This window comes from Camelina sativa, chromosome 1 (genome assembly GCF_000633955.1).
Source record: "Camelina sativa cultivar DH55 chromosome 1, Cs, whole genome shotgun sequence".
NCBI classification, from domain to species: Eukaryota; Viridiplantae; Streptophyta; class Magnoliopsida; order Brassicales; family Brassicaceae; genus Camelina; species Camelina sativa.
The window spans coordinates 17,254,796-17,260,795 of NC_025685.1; the positions used below are offsets into that span (position 1 = coordinate 17,254,796).

Sequence of the window (6,000 nt, forward strand, 5' to 3'; positions counted from 1 at the left end):
TCTACCAATCCGCTGTATGTTCCGAGAGGAGAGATGTACTGTCATGTGGCTCAGGCTGAGAGTCACAATGGTTGTGACCAAAAGAAGTGGTACTTTGATAGTGGTTGTTCTCGGCATATGACTGAAGCTCACACCAATCTATCTGATTTTGAAGATGTGTCTGCTGGTCGGGTTACTTTTGGCGATGGAGCAAAAGGGTTAATCAAAGGTAAAGGTGTTACTGGTGGAAACACACAACCCAGTCTCAAAGATGTGTTCTTGGTAAATGGATTAAAGGCAAATCTCATTAGTGTCAGCCAGTTGTGTGATGAAGGTTTGGATGTCACTTTTACCAAGAAAGACTGCAAAGCTGTTGATCAACAAGGCTCTGTGAAGTTGGAAGGCAAGATATCCGGTAACAACTGTTACATGTGGAAATCAACAGAACAATGTTTTCTTGCATCAACCACAATGGGTACTGAGTTGTGGCGCCAGAAGTTGGGGCATCTAAACATTCGCACTATGCAAAAGCTTGCACATCAAGAGATCGTTCGCAGGATGCCTAAGCTACAGTCCGACCAGCGCTTTGTATGTGGACCGTGTAACAAAGGGAAACAGGTCAAAGTGTCACACAAGGCTGTTTCTGACATTCGCACCAGTCGTGTTTTGGACCTGGTTCACATGGATCTGATGGGTCCCATTCATGTCAATAGCTTGACTGGTAAACGCTTCATCTTTGTTATGGTTGGTGACTACTCTCGTTATACTTGGGTTCGTTTTCTTCGAGAGAAGTCCGATACACTTGAGTGTTTTCGGATTCTGGCATTACAAATCAAAGGTGAGAAGTGAGCTATCCTAGGAATACGAAGTGATCATGGTGGTGAGTTTCAGAATGAGTAGTTTGATGGATTCTGCACAGCTCAGGGTATTTCTCATCAGTTCTCTGCACCCAGAACACCCGAACAGAATGGTGTTGTTGAGCGCAAGAACAGAACTCTACAGGAGATGGCTCGTGCAATGCTACATGGGAATCAAGTTGCTCAACACTTCTGGGATGAGGCTGTCAACACCGCCTGCTACATCATCAATCGAGTGTATGTTCGGCCTGGGACTTCCAAAAAACCCTACGAATTGTGGAAGGGTCGAACTCCCTCTGTTAGTTACTTCCATGTCTTTGGATGGGTCTGTTACATCTTAAATGACAAAGATCAGTTGGGAAAGTTTGATCCAAAGAGTGATGAAGGGCTGTTCATGGGGTATTCTGGGAATAGTTTGGCGTTTTGGGTCTACAACAAGCGCCTGCGTTGTGTACAAGAGACTGTCATTGTGGTTTTTGATGATATTTCTTTTCAGCGTGTGGCATTCATCCCTATGTCCCATCCCTATGATCCAGTCACTGTCTCTCCTGATGCCTCTTCTAATGACACCGAAGTTGTTTCCTCTGCTGATTCTGCGGCTGTTTCCTCAGAGGTCTGTCCTCTTCCGGTTATATCTCAGGTTCATCGGAATCACTCCACTAATGATGTTATTGGTGAGATTCAGGGGGGAAGAGTGACCATGGGTAAGCAAATCGACTTTCTTCATTTAGCCGGGAAGAAACAGCGATCGATCATTCAGCAGGTGCCACAAGACTCTGAAGTAGTACAGTTTGCCTGCTTTGTTTCATCAATAGAGCCGAAGAACCACAGAGAAGCCCTGGCTGATGAATTCTGGATAGCGGCTATGCAGGAGAACTTGAACAATTTGCACGCAGTGATGTGCTAAAATTTTAGTTAGATTATAGAATAACGTTGAATATTAGATATTAATATTCAATTATGTAGATTCAACATAAAGTGAAAAATTTGTTTCAACGAACTTGTTGGTTACTGGTGAAGAGACAAATATAAAGAGAGTTCAGAATACATGACTATTTAAATAGACACACGTCAATGATGTAAGACACCTATTAGAACGAAAGTTGTGATGACAAAATATAAATAAAATATAGTAAAAAAACACAACTCTATAATGAACAGATACAACCGTTTGATTTTTTATTAAAAAAACAAAAAAAAACAAAAAAATTTACGAGAAGGTACTACAAAAAATCGAAACTGTTTGCAATTGATTATACCTAATAATCCATATAAACTGCTTTCAAATAGAAGGCATCTTTATTATCATATTGAAAATGTCAAATTCAAAAGCTCACTATATAATCTATCTAACTGTTGAAAAAAAACATAGGTATTTTTATTAAATTTTTATATTTAAAATTAACTAAAAGATTAATTATTCCAAAAATCTTTTGTTAAATCAAGAATTAGAGGAATTTCTTTACTTTTAAAAGAATGAATGCTAGAGAATAATAATTTAGAAAGCTGTAAAAACTGTTGAGAATGAAAATTTATATATAGATTTCAAAAGATACGAATGTTCCAATAAACACAACTCTACAGTGAACCATTGTAACTTTTCATAACTAACCGTTTTAATAAACCATCACGACTTTTCGGAAAATATCCAACAGGTACGATTGAAAAAACACAACTGTTGATCGCATTTATTCGGATTGTTATTATATATAGATTATTTGATACTCCCTAAAAAATGACTGATGGACGTGCTCTTAGAATCTGCTTTTTAATAAATTAAATGTAGCATGCTGATTATGTGCCAAGCTTAGGAGAGCTCCTTTAAACTATAGCGTATTATTAATTTTAGTTATTATTTTTTAATATACTCTCTTTTAATATATAAGATAGAAACTAAAATTTCAAAAACCCTAAGTTGTGGATCAAACGGGGTGGCGGGTTACAATTGGCATTAGTCTGATGTATGATGAGTTATATAGAAAGAAGTGTTCAGCTTATGATCTAATATTTAACAAATTTTAATGTTGTTTTATTTAATATATAAGATAGAAAAAAAAACACAAAAAAGATATAGAAACTAAGCAAAAACCCTAATTAAGTTCGGTATAGAGATGGCGCATCTGGAGAAGCTTCCATGAGAGTTGATTGAAGAGATACACTCTCGTGTCCCGCCTAAATCTCTTGTTCGCTTCAGAACCATATCGAAACAATGGAACGCTCTTTTAGAGGACAAGACGTTCATGAACAACCACAAGATGACGTTTAGGTTCATCCTAGCAACCAAACACAAGATTTATTCGGTAAGCATCGATCCCGTGATAGTGGTACGTGAGTTACCCTTAGATACTCCCGATTTAGAATCTTTGGAACTTAAAAAATTGGTTGATTGTAATGAGCTGTTCTTGCTATGTGGCAAGAAGAAAGGAGCTGTTGCATGGAACCCATGGTTGGGCAGAGTAGATGGATCAAGCCGAGTTTAATTGAAGGTTCTTGTATGATATTCGATGGCATAGTATACGACAATAGGAAATACAAGATGGACAATCTATGACTTTTCCTCCGATATGTGGACAGTATTCAAGTCAGAACCTGGTAACAGTAGTAGCCCAAATTACGCTGTTCATGTTGAAAGTGCTGTATCCTTGAATGGAACTTTGTATTGGGTCTCTTTTCGTGAAAAGACCGATCCCTTATGCTACCACATTTTTAAATTCGACCTTTCTAGCGAATTTACAATTTTATGTAATTTACCTTGTGGGAGAAACCATGTTGGGGATGTTCTTGTCCTTAGGGTCTTTAGGGAAGATAGGTTTTCGTTGCTAAAGAAATGTATTGTCACAAAGAAGATTGAGATATGGGTGACCGAGAACAAGATTAACTATGAGAATGGTGATGATATTGTTTGGATGAATTTCATGACTATTTCAAGTCCTAACTTGCCGTATTTAGTAGAGACTGTACGTTATTCTCAGCCAAGTTACTTCATCGAAGATAAAAGGCTGGTAAATATATATATAAGAAAGTAATCAAGTCTTATTTGGGAAGACTGGTTTTGAAAACCTCCGATTTTACTTGCTTCGATGTAGCGTGGAGCCTTAATCTGCTTAGGAATCACATTGTCATTGAATCTAACTTGTAAAAGACGGTCTTCGTTTCTATTTTTCCTTACGTGCTAAAATTTAGCTACGCCTTGGTATGTATGTATTGATTTTATAAAAATTACTAGAGTCGGACCCGCAAGTACGTGCGGGTATGTTTTCATAAATGATATTTTCTTGTGTATAACTCATATAGTTATATTGTTGTTAATAAGTTTGGTTTGTTTTTGTGATTTTGTAAAAGACTTGTATAGGATATAAACATATTTTTAACTATCATTTTGGAGAGGTAATGTTTTGTAGTTTGTATTAATGATGCATATCGTATACCATATCCAAAAACAGAAATTTAGATGACAAATATGATAGAGAAATACTTAAGTTTAGCTTCCAAAATAGTTGTGTAAACATAAAATACTAACATAAGAACCTGTAATAGATATTCAAAATTGTTACATACATATATTAAAATAGTAGAACGACTTTTATTTAATTTGACAAATATTAGGAATACTTTCTACACATAATCTATTATGTTACGTACATATATTAAAACAGTAGAACGACTTTTATTTAATTTGAAAAATATTAGGAATACCTTCTACACATAATCCATTATGTTTCCTCGTCAGACTCTATTTCCAATTCTATCCCCTGTAATAATAATCATATGCAAGCACCTTACATTCTATACAAATAAGAGGTTAGTATTAAAAATACTATTAACTTTTCATTTACAAACTAATCACATATTCACATATGTTTGACTTAATACTAAAGATCCGTGACAAAACTATTTAATCAAACAAACTTAGACAAAATACTTTTCAAAAAATGATAACTCCTACATGTTTTGGGGCACTTTCATAATTCATTGTTTGATTCTTGGGATTTTTCTGATTAAATCAGTGAAGACCTGGTTTAGAAAAATTTCAGAAAACATTTTAAAATGATTAGTGTATCGTCAATTAGGCTAAACGCAAGGTTGCTACTATATCACAATCTTCTTCATTCATATCCATATAATCACTTTGAGCATTAAGCCTTGCTATCAAATGTTCAGTTTCTAAGTCCATTCTTCAAAATTAATAAAAAAGGAGACATATGTGAAATGTTATAAAAATGAGTCTCAGATGCTGATATATATGCAAAGCAACTCAAACATTCTGTATCTACTCACCAAACAAACAAACTGGAAAACAAAAGACTCGATGATGAACTCTTAAAAAACAGAGAGAGATTGATTACCAGAGCAAGAGTGCTGGTACCAAAGTAAAATCTAATGTTTCCCGTAGTAACATGCTCAGCTTCAAACACCTGAATTACATGTTTATGATGTTAAGCAATGCAAATTTCAGAAACAATGATATATGAGAAAGATGATTATACAACTCAAATCTTTACTAAGAACCGGATCAATCAATCAAATGTTCAATGCATGGAACATGAATAAGCCTATGAAGATAAACACAGTAAAACTACGAATTCAAAAGTTCAAAACGGATAGAGAGTAATTTGGAATTAAGCATGAATATCTCATAACCGATTCAGAGTAGGTAGAAAACCAAATCCTTATACTGATATTATCTTTTAACATCACCGAAACAAAAAGAAAACAAACCCAATCAAAGGGAAGATAACAAAAAGAAGCAAGCAAAGCAAGAGATGAGATACTTGATACGTGTCTCTCTACTTGATCTTCTTCTTAGGCCTCAACTACAAAAAGACATCAACAACAAAAATTTGTTCAGATAAACATATCACAGGGTAAACAAAACAACGATACCAAAAGATAAGCAAGCAACAAAATCAAACCTGGTTGCTGTGACCACACTTCTTCTTCCTGCAGTTCACTGCCCTTGGGTGAAGACGAGCGTAACACCTGATTACATAACAACAACATTAGAATCATCTCTGACTTGCAACTATCGAGACCACAAAGAACCACAAACTAATCAAATAAAAACGAAATTGGTGATTTACTATTGGACGGACTAATCTACTAGATCAAACAAGCTTGTGCAACAATAAAGAATCAGAAAGTTCAACACAATATCAAGCTATAA

At 35.3% G+C, this 6,000-nt stretch overlaps 1 long non-coding RNA gene and 1 pseudogene across 1 annotated transcript; one reads left to right on the forward strand and one right to left on the reverse strand.

The window, feature by feature from the left end:
- LOC109127653 lies at nucleotides 2,948-4,012 on the forward strand (annotated as a pseudogene).
- LOC104793079 lies at nucleotides 5,481-6,000 on the reverse strand. The gene is made up of 2 exons (XR_002033017.1): nucleotides 5,750-6,000; nucleotides 5,481-5,650 (listed from the first exon to the last, which is right to left on the reverse strand). It is a non-coding gene; the product is annotated as an uncharacterized LOC104793079 (long non-coding RNA).